This window comes from Pteropus medius, unplaced genomic scaffold (genome assembly GCF_902729225.1).
Source record: "Pteropus medius unplaced genomic scaffold, Ma_sr-lr_union100, whole genome shotgun sequence".
Classification (NCBI taxonomy): domain Eukaryota; kingdom Metazoa; phylum Chordata; class Mammalia; order Chiroptera; family Pteropodidae; genus Pteropus; species Pteropus medius.
The window spans coordinates 30,710,596-30,728,947 of NW_024354500.1; the positions used below are offsets into that span (position 1 = coordinate 30,710,596).

At 38.0% G+C, this 18,352-nt stretch overlaps 1 long non-coding RNA gene across 1 annotated transcript; it reads right to left on the reverse strand.

Moving 5' to 3' along the window:
- Positions 1 to 4,979: 4,979 nt before the first annotated feature.
- Positions 4,980 to 8,495, reverse strand: LOC120594772 (uncharacterized). The gene is made up of 3 exons (XR_005650682.1): positions 8,156 to 8,495; positions 7,965 to 8,057; positions 4,980 to 5,553 (listed from the first exon to the last, which is right to left on the reverse strand). It is a non-coding gene; the product is annotated as an uncharacterized LOC120594772 (long non-coding RNA).
- Between the last annotated feature and the right edge of the window lie 9,857 nt (positions 8,496 to 18,352).

The window sequence follows — 18,352 nt, forward strand, 5'->3', positions numbered from 1 at the left end:
AGATGGCAAATACAGAGGACTAAGGTCTCTTTACAGTTTCTTTATGACCCCTGTGGACATTAGGGTGGTGATAGATCTAAGAAAAAATTAATAGATTTAATTGAAGTTTTATGATGTCAACATAAGAAACATTCAAACCTGCAGAGAATTTTTACAAGTTTATTTGAGACAAACTGACGACAATATACAAGATCTCAAATGCTCCCAAGAATAAGTTTTGCAGCTTTCATGCATCTGGAATTAAGGAAGGAATGTAGAAAGCGAAGCGAGGATTGGATTACAGAATAGTTAGCAAGATTATGTGCTCTTTTGAAGGTGGTTACTTCAAAGACATACTAATCTAGATGCACAGAAACAATGGACAGGACTTGCTTACAGGAAAGATAAACTTTTTACTTAAAGGTCATATGCCTGGAACGTGACTACCCACCATGCCCTGCCCAGTTAGGAATTTATGATCAGATCTCTCTATGAGGGTTACTTTCCATAGAGCCCCTTTTTCAGTTCACAATGACAAAATAAGAACATCTTTGATGAGAATTTAAAACTACTGAGCACTGACATTTAAAGCATAAACAAATGAAGAACAATGAGAAGAAAAACTAGCCACCCTAGCTATCCCCAGCTGACCCAGTAAGAACCTTTTCCTGTGATTTAGTATACTATTGCTAAAATGTTTGTCCTTTTTCTCCCTGCTCTGCTATCTTTTAGAGAGAATAAAGCTGAACAATAACATTTATTTTAAGTTAAATAGTGGCAGTTGAAATGTGGATTAAGTCCAATCAAGACCTCTAAAAAATACCACTAGCACTTTTTAAGTCAGCATGGTAGAATTTTTTCCAGTAGATTAAAAATAAAGGAGTATTTATACAAATAGACAAATAAAACCCAGAAATGAGAGGATGAAAGAAAGACCAGCAAAGATAAACATTAATGGAAAAATAAAGGAAGAAACCATAAGTGTGCTTAGCTGAAACCCTTGAAAAGGCCAGAGAGTGAAATGAGAAAGGGGATGGGTGGTGGGGGGAGTTATTTGTTCTAGACAGGCCAGCTGGGACTGAATGTTCTCTGATTTTTTATAATATGGACCTAGCAAAGAAGCCCAGCCAACACATAGTGAGAGCCACTAATTTTAAAGCCACTATATTTTGTTTAGGAGATTCTATGAGAAACTTAAGTCCAACAAATGAAATGTTTGTGCTGCCAATTTGGGCATGCAGAAAGCAATAACACTTAGTTTGAACATATAACACCCCTTTGGGGGTTAAACATACTGGAAATGTATCAGAATTTAAAACACACAGTTCTGAGACTATTCTATGAGTTGCACTGTGAAACAATATTTTTGAACGTTCTAAATCATCACCGAGAAAAAGGGCAGTTTTAGTTTTTAAGAACTTTGTAACTTTTCCTTTTACTTAGATGAAATTTAAGAGGATCATTTTAGAGAAAGTAAAATAGCTTTGACTTACTGAGTAAGACCGAAACCATACTCTTGTGACAGAACTCTATCCATATATTATTATGAAAATTGCTTAACCCCAGAAATGAAAACCCATTCTTCTTAGTCACCTGTTTTCTTTCTTTCTTTTTTTAAGTGTCTGCTCTCACTAAATTTTCCAAGATTCATATATTTGGTTTTTCATTATTCTGCAACACTGAAAACTGACTCATATTTCAATATTTTTAATATAACTTGCTTTCTTCTAGGAGATGGTTCTAATAAGAATGCTTCCTGAAATATAGATAAGAACAAGACGTTATCTTAGCCCTAACATACACACACCAAGATACAGCCCCTGTGTGATCCAGGATATCACCCCTTGGTATCATATTAAAAACAGTTCTAGTCTACAGCCATGCCACCCTGAATGTGCTCAATCTTGTCTGATTTCAGAAGCTGAGCAGGGTCGGGGCTGGTTAGTGCTTAGATGGAAGACCACCTAGGAATACCAGATGCTGTAAGTGTTTAAAAAAAAAAAAAAAAACAGTTCTAAATCTGACAGGCTGAGTTGTTGCTTTAAATCTCTGTACTTTTCAAATTATACATTTTTCGGATTTCATGTAACCCAGTTTGTGGCATGTTTATTACTTTTTAGGTTACATCTAGCTTGTGATTAACACAGAAATAAATTTACCCATACCATGAATTAGTTGCTCATTACCCAGGCTCATTACCTGTGCAGCACCTTCAAGGTGCTTACTCTTTCAATTTTTTTCTTTTCCTGACACAACCCAATAGTCTCTAAACTACCCAGTCAGGTAATTCAAGGGTCAAGTACAGATCAAGATATCTCTGGAAACAATGTTGCCAGGGCAATAGAATGGAGCCTGGTGCCCTAGAGATACCCTCTTCACCCAATTCTTCTTCTCTCTGCTCCCTCAACCCCTCTGCAGGAGGGCGGACATTGACTCCACCCCCAACAAGAGCAAGGCAATGCTTTGGTATTTTTAGACTAACTAGGAAAGTTGACGGAACCACAAAGTACAACTAGAAACATGCAAAAAAATTGGGGCAATTTTTTAATAAGGAATTGGGTATGAAAACCTTCCAAGTGTGATTTTTGGGATCTCATAAATCAAATTCAAGAACTTTCTCCTATCATTGTAAAAAGTGGTTATGTGGGCTATGTCAAGAGTCAATTTATAGTAACTGACTATTTTTGTTAGTATTAGTACCAGATAACTATTTTGTTTCCTTTCTGAGACTGTGTAAAGATAATTCTTTCCTTTCTTACATAAATATTATTGAAAAGTTAAATGATCACAGAAGGCTTTTAGCATTTATTTTTATGGGGCCATAAAATTTTCCAAGCAGAAGAGATAGGTTGCTTGTTGCAGGTTGGGTTTCCTAAAAGCAAATGCTGGGATGGATTTGGGATCCGTACCTGTGAAGGGGAGGGTAGGGGACAAAATTGGATTGGGCAAAGGAAAACAGGAACTTTGATGCAAGCCAACAAGCCTTGGCCAACCCACCTGGGAGCTGTGGTGAGTAGAGCCCATCAGCGGTGGCCCACACTGGGTGGAAAAAGTTGGGTAGGCTTTTATCCCTCTCCCATCTCAGTCACTGGAGGTGGGCTGCCTGGGCAGAGGGAGACATGGGCAACGCGACTCTCTGCAGCTGAGGCAGACCCAGAAGGATATGTCAGCTATGGGCTGTCTGCTGACAGCACTCTCCACAGCAAGTTCTTTCTCAAGGAAAGATCCAGGCAACACATCTCCATGTCTACCACTCCAGCACTAACTGGCCAGACCAGGGTACTACCTAGTTGCCTCTATGAAAGGCACCCGTACCTTCTGCTTTAAAGAGACATGCCATTTAAGTAAAAATATTTAAACAAAAAAATATTTAACCTTCATAAGTCACTTTTAAAAACACAGGAAATGTCATTCTTAGGGAGACCTGCCTTCAGTTGTCCCCATGTTTGTTAAGCCTACTTTCCTCTGCCAAAGTTGGCAAGCATTCTCCTCTAGTAAAAAACTACCTTTAGCATCTGTTCCTCAGCCTCAAGCTCTGCAGCTTGAGCTGGTTCTATGAACCTCATAGCTAACAGCGGTGATTGGCTGGCAGAGTGTCTTTCATCTTCAGACACCTTCAGGAGCTAGAAAAAGTGAACCAGAGTGATTTCTGGCTTGCTAGTCAGTTCCCAACTACAAGAAGTGCTTTCTGGTTGATTATGTAAACAACAAGCTCCACAGGCCCCTGTCAAACAGAGTTGCCGAGGCTGCCTCAGCAGAAGCAATGCTGTGAGCTGATGTGCCTAACAACCCCTCCTCAATCAGGCTGTCCCTAGGATTTTCTTTCCTTCTCTAGCATAATCATCTTTATCATTCAGCCATGGGCAGTCACTTTGCTACGTTGCCATGGAGATTACACTGAAGATAATCACTTGTGAACAGGCACTGGCTTTGACAACCCACTCCTGTCTGATGTTGCTTCTGCCCTCTCAATCTGAACATGGAGAGACACTGAGCGGAACAGAGCATGGACTCCAAGGTCAACAGCGTTACCACTAATTCTAGACTCAAATCACAGCTTTATCATTCAGGCTCATTGAGGACTCAGTTCCTTTGGCTCTTAATTTCAGTCCTAACTCAGATCCTCTTCCCCACAGCTGTGAGTCTTTGAACAAATCTTTTCTAAATCTCTGTTTTCTCATCCAAAAATGCGGAGAGTGTGTGGCTGGGGTGTTGATGACTAACTCCAAAATTCCAGGTGCTAGGCTACTGTTGCACATTGTCAAAAAAAAAAAAACGTATTGGAACTCCATTCTCTATCATGAATCAATCACCCTGCAAGTAAAAATAAAATTTAAAACATCTGTTCATTGGTGCTGAGATGCTTAGACAATAATGAGATTATATCTCAAATCAATAGCTGTATTTTTAACAAGAAATCAATCAGTATACCACTTTTGGTGTGTGATGGTACGGGGTTGAGATTATCTACTTTCTCTTTAAACCAATTCAAAGTTTGCTTTAAACAACAAGAATCTAACTTTGGTTCTTCAAAAGTTCATTCAAAAAAAGCAAACTGTCTTAAAGAAAAACTGCAATGAAACCGTTCTCAGCTCTTCTACTGGGTGAGACTGACACCTGCTGGCTTCTTCTTCCTATGCAGCCATGCGTGGGAAAGAAAGAATACTTCGCAGGATTCTACTATGCAAACACATGTGATCAAGAATTGCAGAGTTATTTGGAAAGTAATATGTCAGGGCATTCATGCTGGAAATGTACTGAGCAAGACACAAATATATTTCAGTTATACATTTGGGGACTAAGGGTAGGGGAATAATGTATCAATAAATAAATTTCGGTGAGAGAGACAGACAGAGACAGACACAGAGAATGATACAAAAAAAATTTTAAGGAAACTATTTTAAAATTTTTTCATGATTTATAAGATTAAAATTTTTTCATGATTTAATCTATTAGTGATCACTATGTGTTTATAGAAAATCAAGGCGACAGACAATATTAAAGAAAATGAGAGAGAAACGAAAAAAAAAGGAAATATAAGGAGAACGAGATGAAGACAGAGAGCCTGGAGCAGACATAGAAAAAGAGGCAAAATGTGAAGAGGCAGATCCAGACACAAAGAGGCAGAGACAGCTTGAGTTAGGAAGGAAGAGGGGAGATCATTCACTTTCTCCAAACAAAACTGCCCCATAAAGTAAAGCAAAATGATCCAAGAGTGTTTCAACTGTTTGTTGGCTGACATACCTCCCTTAGCTGGCTGGTCTCTTAAAATGACAATTTTATCTTTGTGACACCCAATGGTGGGAGAATATTTGTACAATCTTGCAGTCCCTTTACAGGGCAGCTAAACATTCTCCGTAGTGAAGGACACATTTCTGAGACAATGGTAAGTCAAGAGTTTTATTTCAAAGGGGGCTTACTAAAATGTCACTACATACTTCATATTCTTATAATCAATCTCCTAGCACTAAGGTAATTAGTTCTGCTGGAAGAGGGGATACAAATGCAGCCAAGTCATTTATATTAGGACTGGATGATTCCACTTAAATGATAGATGAATGGCAACATATTCAGCTGAAATAAAAAGTAAAATAAAATTAATCTGAATATGCTTAATGCTATAACAAAATACACTTTCTATGCTATAATTTTTCTGACCCTTTGGGGTAGAAGTCAGAGGATGAACATCCTCCTCCTAGCTCTGCCACTTCTTAGAAATATTTAACCTCTCTGAAGCTCTGTTTCTTTATCCATAAAACAGAGACACAAACAACCTATTCTACCTCTCTTGGAGGATTATGAAGATCAGAGTGAAGTGATGTCTGTAAAAACACTGTAAATTTTTCTGAGCTATACTGAAAAATGTGAAATCAAAAAAATTATCTCTGGACAAGTGAAGAATGAACAGCTTTGGAAAAGAGAAAGATGCTGAATAAGGGCCATCTGCAAGCAAAGAAAGCATTCCCAAAGGGACCCAGTCCTGCCTAGTGTCTGGGTGGAAGCTCTCAGAAGCCATGGTAATGAGCCCTAGACACATCATTAGCAAATGGAAATATTAGACACACAAGTTTCCTCTCTGACTCTCAATGTCGATTTAAATAAGTGCCCTATCTGTTCCTCATTTGAACAAGCTGTTCTCAGATTAGTTTCAAATTATCATTTAAAAAAATGTACCTTTCCATTTAGTCTAATTTTGAATTAGAAGTGGCTATAGGTGCTGTCAGAGAGTGACGAAATGAAGCTGCTCCTATGAGTAGGTTCCATCGTTGGTCTGAGGTGTGTCCCTAACCATCCCCTGGTTTTGTGTGCATGTGACTCGGGCTACAGAACAGGGATCTCAGACAGAGATGAGATTTTCCCAGGTCCTGGGCATCACCTCCTCTCAAGCAAACATTTGATTCCATGAAGACAGAGGGCCACACAGCGGGGTGTGAATCACAAAGTGATGTCACCACTCGTATGTGTTTTCCAGTTATTGGGGATAACTCTATCTCGCACATGACTAAGCAAGTTTTTTTTTAAATCTAGAACTTTGAGAACTACATAGAATTAATTTTCACCTTAGAAATAATCTCATAATTGTATCTAAAAAAATAAGAAGTTGGACAAGCAGACTCTGAAAAATTGCTTCCAGAAAGGTGATATTGGTTTTTGTCATTATTTGCATAGCTTTATGAAAGGCAGATCTAATTCTGAGTTTATGAACCTCAGCAGAGTCCAAGCAGAGATCATAGGCCCCAGAGTAAGCAAGAAGAAAAGATCACAGTTTTAGTTTATTTTTTACTTCATTCTTTTAGAAATTATAACTTTGTATATATTTTATGATTGCAAAATAGAATATCATAATGCATTTAAGTAATTTATAGATGTACATGATATATAAATAAAATTGTTCACTAATATTAGTGCCTTATCCCAAAGAAGTTTGCAGAACACAGAAATAAAAAATATTTAGAGAGTGTACTCTGTTTTATATTGTCATGTAGAATATCATGTGTCGCCTAGTAGATTAGTTGATCTTAAAAACTCAGTTCTGTCCCAAGCTTACATGTGTCATAGACTGATACTAAAATTCTAGAACTTTTATCCTAAGTGAGACCAGTAAGACAGTGAAAATGCATTAATATCAATTAATTGTGACTAAAAGCAAAACTAATGGAGCTTGGTCTAGTGGCATTACAGATATCAGCATATAACAATATGTAACCTGCATACAAATCCATGAAAATACTAACGTCACACATATGGTGTTATGTTTATATTTCTCAATAGAACTCCTGTCATGGCATGCTAGCCCCTTAAGGCTGAAGGAGAGAGAGAGGGAGAGAGAGAGAGAAAGAGGGAGAGAACGAGAGAGTAGACAGGCTTAAAACGAAATCACTTGTTTTAAGGTCCCACATCAGCAAACAAGATTTAGTACCTAACCAAATTAGTTTCAATCTTCTCCAAGAATGTAACCTTTAACCAGACAACCTGAAACTTTCAGCACTAGGAGGTAATCTCTGAGAAACCCCTTAAATTCTCCTTAAAGGGGTGACTTTGCCTTACCTAAAACAGTGCATTATTTGATAATAATTCCCCTCCCGCCCCACCCCCACATGTCTTTTAAAAGTTTCACTTTCTGCAGCTCCACGGAGCTCCCTTCTACTTGCTAGAGAGGAGCTGCCTGATCTATGAATCCTTTAATAAAGCCAATTAAAGCTTCAAATTTTCCTAGGAAGAATTTTGTTGTTTTAACAAAGCTAACCTGCAATTGAATTTTAATTTAATCCAAAGTCTGGGATATTCAAGAACTTGATCTTTGAAATAGCACAGTCAAGGGCAAGAGAAGCTAACATGGTAACTACGTCCTCATTAGAAAAGTATAGCTTTTTATGTTGATCTAATCTGACATATCTGAGGAATTACAGATAGAAAAGGTGAGAAAACATTGGCTTAAATACAGCACCAAGGGGCCATCTCTCCCTGTTGCATGAGTAACTTACTGTTATTACGTGATTCACGTTCTGGAATGAGACGCCCTTCGGAGTTGAGTCATCAGCGGAATCAGGTGAGCCAGGTTCTGAGACAGTGCCTTCCTGTGGGGCAAAAATTAACTCATCATGACCCTTTTATTTGCAACCCTCTGTTTTGAATTTTAAATAAATAAGAATTCTCTACTTGGCCCTCTATTCACCTCATTATGGCAGAATCCAACCCCCAAAGACACAGAGATGTTGGCTTCCTTCAGATTCAACACAACTGGGCAGGCCCAACCCTAACGCCTTGGGCATGACTCACTCAGTAAAGTGTCAGTGAGGAAGGCTGTGAAGTCAACTCCTCAGCTGCTTCCAAAGACCACAGCAAACAGAAAATGCATTTCAAAAGGTAGAGTGCAAAAGGTTTTCAAAGTTGTGCTTCAATTAATAGACAATTAATACAAGGACTTAAACAAGAAAATGTTGCTACTTCTCAGCTTAATTGCCGAACACCCTATTATTTACCCCAGTTAGGAGTTCAGAAAAAAGTAGAGGTTTTATAGACCTTAATAAGTCCTCAGCTTACATTTTTTTCTTAAATTCCACTCCTTACTTTGATAAACCATGTTAAAGAGAAAACCACAGGCCCAAAATGGCATCATTTGTGCTAAAGCCCATGATACCAAACCTAGAATTAATACCTCACCTAATCGCTGTTTCAGTCTCTCCCAGAAATATAATCAACCAGTCTGGAATTTTCTGGTTGATACTAACAAGTTAATCTGTCACATGGACCCTTTCCATCTCACCATAGAAAGAAGCAGCAATGTGCATAATGAAATCCTTGCCATTCGCTTCCCTCCAAAAGATATCCTAGTCTAAAAATATTTTTTTCCTATTGTTAATAGCTTCGATGACCCACCCTGTTTCTATAAAAGCCTTCTATCCTGTTGTTGAATCACTACGTCATATACCTAAAACTAAATTAACCAATATAAGATTTTATACCAGCTATATTTAAATAAAAAATCAAAAGCAACAAACAAGGCAAACAGAGACTCGTAGACACAGACAAGAGTTTAGTGGTTACCAGAGGGAAGTCGGGAGGTGGGGAAGGTAGATAAGGGTAAGGGGGGGTGTTAAATACATAGTGACAGAAGGAAATTTAACTTTGAGTGGTGAACACACAATGCAATATACAGATAATGTATTATTGAATTGTACACTTGAAACCTATGTAATTTTATTAACCAATGTCACTCCAATAAATTTTAAATAAATAAATAAATAAATAAATAAATAAATAAATAAAAACTTCCGTTCTGTATAACTCCTCAAGCACCCCTCTGGTTGCCTGATGGGATGCTGCCCAACTCATGAATCTCTTAATAAAGCCAATTATATCTTCAAATTTACTTGGTTGAATTTTGTTCTTTATGAACCATGCTCATTCAAAATACCCCCACCATAAAATTAACAAATCAATCAATCTGTCCATCAAAAATCTAATCCCAACATGGACAGGGAGGAAAGCCAGGGATCAAATATGCTAGCACATTCTTGTGTCAAAAAGTCATAGCCGATCTGCTTTAAAATATTGCCACATACAGAATAATTTTTTAAAAACTCTTAAAGTAGCAAGTGCCTTTAGGGATCCTATGGACATTACTTTCCTCTTGTCTTTGAAGTAGAAAATACTCAAAGCTCAATCAACTTCATATTCCCGAGAATCACCAACATCTGGGGGCCAGATACTCCCCATGATGTAGGACAGGGCAAATTTCCCCAAGTGACGGGGAGACCAAGCCCAGAACCTAGAGAAGAAGAGGGTCCTTTGGCGGAGAGTGTGGAAAGAATTCAACACACACACCAGAGTTAGAGTCAAAGGGAAAGTTTATTAGGTAAGGGGTAACATTCCACAGACAGAGTGTGGTCTCCTCTCAGAGGCAGAGAGTGAGAGGGATGGTGAGAGAGACAGTGAAAGACAAAGTAAAAGCACTGAGAGGGACAGAGTGTTCAGGGAATTCATTTTCTATGCCATTCTTTAGTTCCCATTTCCTTTGACATAGACACACAGTGAGGAAAGGGAAGAGTGTAGCTTGAAAAGGCAAGAATATGTAGCGTGAAGGGCCTGCTGGCAGTTCCCAACCTTTAATCCTTAGGTTCCCCGAGGTTTTAGCCACAGGGAATGACTCTGTTGGTGCCTGTTTTCCCTTCACAGACAGGTATGGGGAACTGGTTGTTAGCAATCCCAGTAGCAATCTTCCTTTGCTCTGAAGGTATCCTCCTAGCCTGACTGCAGGGCCGATGAACATATTGCAGTCCCTGATTGTGGCTTTATTAACATTTTAATTCTCTTGCCTCCTCCCTACATTACCTGGAGCTTATTAAGAGACAGGCACCTGGCTCATTACCTCCAGCCCAGATCCAACACACCTCGGCTATCCTCACTTCTGCAACAGACAACTCAAAAAACTCTATTCTGAAGAGCACAGGCCCCAGATTCAAACTGTCTAGTTCCAAATCTTTAGCTTTTCCACTTGCTAACAATATGACCTTTACAAGCTTTTTAACCTCTGATGTCTGTTTCTTCATCTATTAAAAAGTAACTTATTGTATTGGTGTGAGGATTAAGTGAGTTAATAAATGTAAGAGATGCTCAGTACTCAAGTGTAATGGCTAGAGGCTGGAGAGAAGAAGAGATGGATTTGTCCGATATATGAGGCTATGGCTCAGGGAGCATGCTAGAGTTTTCCCTCCTCTCCACTTGAAGGGAGGAAGAGAGTGGTTTATTCTCAATGAAATCTAGTGAGGAAGGCTTCAAGAGAATCTTTAGTAGAAACTGTGGGTACCTAAGGAAGGGGAGCTAGCATCTCTCACAGTTGGATATCTGCTTTGCTACCCTTCAGCCACCTAGACAGAGAAAAGTAAATTGGACAGAAATGGCAAATGGGAAAGAGATGGGCGACAAGCATGAGGCTTGTCTAAAGCATGGATGTTGAGTTTCCTTTGAGCTAAGTGCATATCTTGGAAGGAGCTGAACTGATTCTCTACCCAGACAGCTGCCAACTGGGCAAGCGGACAGGGAGGTGAGCCTCTGGGGACGTGAGCCAAGGGGTGTTAGTAGAACAAGAGGTGGAGCCAGACCCCCGATGGGAAATTGGGCAATGGGAAGGCCCTGGGCCCTCAGAGACTCTTCCAGAGGCACCCTGAGAGAGCTGGTTTTTCTAACTGTCACACAGAGAGAAGTGGCAACAAACATCTGAGGGGACTGTAGGCGCACTAGTTAAAAAGGCACGCACTCCTTTCCACCACCCTCCTCAAGGTCTCCACACATCAGAGGACTCAGAGACCTCAGAAGAGGAGGGAGGAGTCATGGGGAGGCAGTCACACACCCACGCCCACTCCAAGCCCCCTATATGCCAGCCTGGCCAGTGGATGGAGAAGGGTATATTAGATTGACTACGAATTAGAATTTAAATTGTACTGAACGGAGGCTTTTAAATACCCTAATAATGTCTGCAAATGTCCTAATAATGTTCAGAGTCATTGAAAGGCAGCATGTGAGTTTGAGAAAGCATGGTTGGAGTCAGTGCTGAAAGAAAAAGAACACTGTTTTGTGTTTGAATCACGATGAGTTAAGATGGATGAATAAACTGGTTAGAAGGGTATCATAGTGATGACGGAGATTATTAATTCCTAAATTCAGCTTTTTTATCAATACCAGACTGTACATGTCTTACAAAAGAGAATTAAAATATTTTAAGAGTGTAATTACCAAGTATTATCCTGGATGATACCTACCTCATAATCTTTATGCTCTGACATCTGATCCCCACCCCCAAATCACAGAGTGAGTTTCTGCTTATTTCTCTGTAATCTAGTCCCTGCCTTCACCCTAGCTGACTGGACCAGCAGGGATCACCTGACTAGAGGGAATCATTTGTTCTTCACTGTCTAAAGTCTAAAAGTCTATCATATTAAGAAACAAAACAAAACGAAAACTTCCTACAGAGACAGTTCTCTGAAATCAGGGCAAAAGCAATTAATTGTACTCCTCTAATAAAGTCAGGATAAGGTTCCCCTTTGCTTTGGGTTTGTTGTTTTTTTTTTAACTCAATTTCTGCATATGTATTTGGTATGGGGCACCCCACTAATCTATTTATATCAGTTATATCCATTCTTTTTTAGTCTTGTTACTTTTTTCAAAATTTCATCTCTTTGATTTTAAACAACAAAGTATATTAGACCAATCGTGGTTTAAAACTGAAAAGTATAAAGATCCTAAAGGCAACAAGTCTTGGCTTTTTTTCCTTTTAGTCTTCAATTTCAGTGGGTGTAATGGATTGGCATGTAACTTATTATGCCTATTTTAAGCCCATGTGTAGTAAAAATGTTTCTTGTTAGACTTTTGGGTGTTAATTCCATCTTTATAAAGATAAAATTCATGAAATGGACCAACTGGTATTCTTTAAAGTATGATTCACACACCCCAGGGACATGTACACACAGAAATCCACTAAAGTGCAGGAAAGACATTAGAACTTCAGTTTAATTTTGATCATAGCGTTTTATATTTCAATTTTTCTATCTGTATGTCTTAAATTGACATAATGCATTATTGAAGTATATATTATTATATATAACTTATATATAATTTGTAATTTAGGTATATAACTTATAAATAAATAGGCACACATGTATTGAGTTGGCATGCTCAAAAATAGCAAGAGTACACTTGAAAAATTTAGGCTACTGAGCCAAGAAATTGCCACTTTTTCTCGCCAGCCTGCTTTTCAATCCTAGAGCATAGTGCCATCTGGTGGTTTCTGATATTTGAGCAAACTGGCTGCCCGCTCTCATCCACACTTCATACAGGCCTCTCTTAAAGCACTGGTATGTTGACTTTTAATAATTTGTTTCTATGTCTCCCTATCATATCAACTTCTAAAGAAACACTGTCCAGTAGAAGTATAATATGAGCCACAAGCATGAGTTGCACACAGAATTTTAAATTTTCTAGTACCCACATATAAAAAGGTAACTGGTAAAATTTATATTGATAATATATCTAATCCAATATATTCCAGTTGTTACCATTTTAATGTGTAATTAATATGAAAACATTACTAATGAGATATTTTACATTTTTTTCACATTAAGTCTTCAAAATCCAAGTGCATTTTATATTTATAGCACATCTTAATTCAGACTAGCCACATTTCAAGTACATAATAGCTACACGTGTCTAGTGGATTGTTTTGAACAGTAGGTTTCTAAAGGCAGGGTCTGGTATGTCCTTGCACTTAGTCAATGTTTAATAAATTTTTCAAAAATAAATAACTTTAAGCTGACAATGCCACTAGACGTTTTCTGGGAAAAGCTATCATGTATTAGGCCTCTGTGAATAAACACCATAAAGAATATACAAACAAGTCTCCCCTATAGAAGAAAAGAAGAAGAGTCTGGCAAATCTTATCGATTGCCAGCTTTATTTTAAAAATTCCTTTGAGAGGTAAGTTTTTTTGCACATGTATTTTAATGTACTTAAATAATTGTCCTAAAATTAGCAATTGTTGGACTCTTAATTTTGTACCTGGACATCTCTTTATGATATTCAATACATTTTATTATCACTTTTTAAATGTCTTCTCACTCTGCCAGCATAGTACACCCTTTAGCAAAAACCACTCTGTCTTGTTCACTGCTGTATAGTCAGTGCCTATATTTATGGCTGGCACATAGTAAGTATTCTAAGGGTATATTTGTTGACTTGAAAAATTTGAGAGCTTGGATTGATATATATTCCATTTTTTTCTGGATCTGTAGATGTTATCTATGTTTTTCATTTATTTAAAAAACATGGAATTCATAAGTATGCATAAATATTTGAGGCAGAGATAGTTACAAAATATGGCTCCTGCCTTCGATCTAATGCACAAAAGTTTCCAAATTTAATCCTAGCTCAGGATTCTTCTTCCCAGACCACGCCAACACCTGCATTCATGATGGAGACTCAGTATCATGCGTGTGTATAGCATTTCTGACACACTCTCTCCTACGTATTCTTGTGAGCTTCCTAACAACCCAGAGAAACAGGTGTTTCCACTTCCTATAGGCTCTGAAAAGTTAAATAACTACGTGTCAAAATATTAGTAAGCAACAGAACCAGTCATAGAAACCAAGTGTTTTGACTCTTGGAACATATTTCCACAATATGACTCTACCTCTGAAGTTTGAGAATACATTTTCCAAGTCATCTAATCTTTAGATATTAAATATTCTTGTATTTAAAATGTCTGCTTTTTGTTTTTCTTTAATTTTTATCTTATGTGATTCACACAACCTCCTCCAGAACTCTGGGTATTAAACCAATGACACCAACACAGAATAAATAAGATTTGGCAACATGTAAAAATTCCCCAGACGCAGTGGTCGGGGGCAGCATGTGCTGATGTGCAGGCTGGGCACTGTGCAACCTTGCAAAGTGCCGGTCGGGTGCACAACTTGCAAACCACAATTGGCAGCCTTGGGGGTGGTCACCTCCCAGGTCAAGACAGGGAAAACAACCCTAGAAATCAAATCTCAGTGTAGTACAGTATAAACAAAAGCTGAATATCATCAGGGGTACTAAGACATCAGAAAGAAGAATGTATGGCTGAAGGAGGGGGGCCTCAGCAAAGTGGCCTTCACAACCAGAGGGCACATGCCTTTAGGGCCGGAACCAGCCCCAAGTTGTTTTTACATCCAACATTGTGCCCAATAGGTCTAGTTCATGACCTGAAATCAATGATCATATATTCCTTTAAAAGTGTGTGTGTGTGTGTGTGTGTGTGTACGTGTCTGAGGGCTTTGCAAAAGGCAAATTTTTTGCAGGTTAATAATAATCATAAAATAAATACAAAGTTGTTCTCACTTATAAAGTACTTGAGAAATACCAGAAAATGTTATGAAACATTCAGTTGGCATGTGATTTGAGACCCATATCCACTTTTTAAAAGTGAATAGTCTTAGGAAAGAAAGGTTTACTTATTTTGCATAGCCTTATAAATAATTTAAAGTAATCTGGGAAAACTTCTGAAGATGTTTTATTCTAGGAAGAGAAAAATATCAGGAGTTATGACTTGTGACACAGATTTAAGTAAGTGTATAATACAATACGATCAAGCGGCCCTAAACGCATATCCTCTCCACCATACCTTTGGCTGTTTGCCTCTTCCTGACACGCCAGGCGTTTTTGTGGAATTTTCCTTGAACAGCCTGTCAGTGAAGGCCCCTGGAGAACACACAAAAATTTTATCAAATTTTGCCTCCCCAGACTCACGCTTGGCTTCAAAAGAAAAAAAAAAAAAAATGGAAAAGAGTAAAAATTTCAATTGGTCATTCAAATTTTAAACTGAGTTTGGCGCAATATATGAATCTTTATCTGATGACGTGTGGGCCTTACCCAAATTCACTTTCCACTATAAAGAACATGGAGAGGCACTCAGGCTCAGTAAGCTCTCGTTATTTTTTCTACTTTGACACAGCGTAATTTGTAAAATGATCAGACTGCTGAACCTGAGCGATGAGGCCAGGACACTGGCTTACCCATTGATTTTTGCCTTTCATTTGGTCATGACTTATTCAAATCTGATTTTAAAACTATATTTTCAATAAATGAAAATTAGCTATATCATCTCAAGAAGGAAAAAAAAGGGCTCTGTAATCCATTTAACTCAAACATTTAATATTTATTTAAGCACACAGTTTTCTGCTAGGCCTTTTGGAGCATGCATATAAGTTATGGTCCCTACAATTTAATTGGGAAGACAACACACATAAAAATGTGCACACGCAAACACGGGGAGTAAAACAGCAATCTAAGGCAGTACACACTGATAGGCAGTAATGGGTAGATAGATGAAAGGGCAGATTCTGAGCCAGTTTGGATTCAAATCTAGATTTTACCATCCTGTGACCTTGTGTAAGTTATATAACCTTCTATGACTGTTTTCTCTGAACTTTCTTCATCTGATTGTGAGATGAATAAATGAATCAAAAACTGCTTAGAACAATGCCAGACACATAGTAGGTACTTAGGTCAACTGAGAGTAGCTATTATTATATAATTAGGAGCCAAATACATGGGACAGGAAGTGCTTTCAAAGTTCAAACAAGTGAGAAATCACTGTGGTTTGGTTGATCAAAAAAAATTATGCAGAGAAAATATAATATTAGCATCTGAAGTAAGATTTGAAGAGAAAGATCATTGCTAGTGGAAGAGGAGAATACAAAGGACCAGACATAGGACAACCTAATTAGAGTGGTATTCATTTCATTGGAAAATAATGTGAGATAAGGTTGAAGGATGGACATCCCATTGTAGAAGGGCCAGGCACCAGGACAAGGATTTTACCCTTTGGACAATAGGAAGTCCCTGAGGGTTTCTGAACAGGAGAGTGATAGAATAAGAATAGCATTTTTTCCCAAGGTTAATTCTGCAGCCCTTGAAAGTGAGGCTTGGAGGGAAAGAGACTCAAGGCGGGGAAGCCATCCGTGGGACTACTGCAACGATCCAAGTGCAAGGGGGTGAAGAATAGAAAAGGAAAGACTCACCACAGATGCTTTCATGAAAGAACTATTAACTGGCTTTGGTTAGAGATTAAAGAGGAGAGAAGGGATTGGTCGATACCATGAGTGAGAAAAAGAACAATGATTCTAGTGACACAATTAGGTAAATCAGGAGAGCCGACCTTGTTTTGGAGCAGGTAGGAGAAAACCAGAATTCCATTCTAGACATAAAGACTTTGAAGTAATAGAAAACAGCCAAAAGGAAATTTCATAAGGACAGATGGAGATATGAAATTGTTACAGAAAACAGATCTGAGCTCAGAAAATAGGTTGAGATCCTTAGATCATAGAAGCCAGATGGAAGAACAGATGGATTCACAGACAGGAATAACAGATACTAAGAATTAATGGCTACTAAGGAAAAAAAAATACACTTAGAAGAAAGAGTATGGATTCTTCAAGGAAGGAGTTTTGACTTTTTTTTCTTACCACAATGGCCACGGTGCAGAAGTATTCATAATGATAAAGGATGACAGCTGATGCTGAAGCTTTGGTTTAAATCAATAAGCAAATGTGTTGGGGGAAAGACCCTGAGCTGAAAGTCAGGAGAGTAAGGAGTTCTGTAAAGTAGGGGGATGTGCTTAACAGCAGAGGGTCTCTTCCAGTTCTAAAATTCTATATGATTCCACTCATCTCTAGATGTACTATTATGGATAACACCAGGGATTCTTTTCACATTATTGTTATAGAATATGAATGTTTAACTTCTTTAAAGTATGGGGAAAAGTCTTCTAGAAGCTCATAAGGCATTTGTCTACAGGAATAAGACTTCACTTTAACAATTTTCAAGGAAAATGTAGATATGATAGATAATTTATATAGATATTTATAGATACAGCTATATTCATTTATAAGAAAATTACATACCACTTTTAAAGAGAAAAATCAAATGCATACCAATTATTTTTTATTTCTATTTTTAAAACATAAGATGCCCAAAGCAACAAACTACTTCTTATTTTAAAAATATGCGTTTTTTCTATAAATTCTAAAAATATTCAGACAGTTTACTTATTTAGTCAGTCAGTGGAAACTGAATGCATTGGGATATACATTGTAAAGGAAAAAATTAAAACATGTACTTTCTCTACACAAAATAATGGTGGATTTTCTTCCTTTGGCAACTTCTCCTTCATTCTCCACACCAGTTGGTTGTGTATAATTGACTTCTACAGAAGATTTGTGACTGCTGGAGAGATATTTCAACACAGAACACTTAGAACAGAATATCACACATCATTATTCTTTAAGAGTTCTTTGGTCATTCCTACCTTTTAGAAATTTTTACTAACTCTCTTCCCCCTCAGACTCTAGCCTTCTGCCATGTGGCTGGGCTCCTCTCCTCTCTGTAAAAACTTCCCCGCTGTCCACCCTTTTCAGGAATACAGTGACCTATATTTTCTACCTGCCAGAAAATGAAAAAGTTCTACTTCTTCATTATGCTGCTTCATTAAGTTCTCCCGCTCCATCCCAGACTTGTCTTAACTTGTATACTTTCCGTCCATGGATTTCAAATTTGAGCATGTGTTAGCATCACCTGAAGGACTTGTTAAAACAGAGATTTCAGGGCTCCACCCCTTAGAGTTTCAGGTTCAGTAGGTCTGAGGTGGGGCCCGAGGATTTGCATTTGTAACTAATTCCCAGGAGATGCTGATGTTGCTGGTAATGTGAAACACTGAAAAACTACTGCTTTGAAGGCTTTTGCTAACAATAGAATCACCTCCAAACTCCTGGCCTCATCATTTAGCCACACGTCAGGAGAACTGAACTTTTAAATTAAAGTTTTTCTATATCTTGGACCT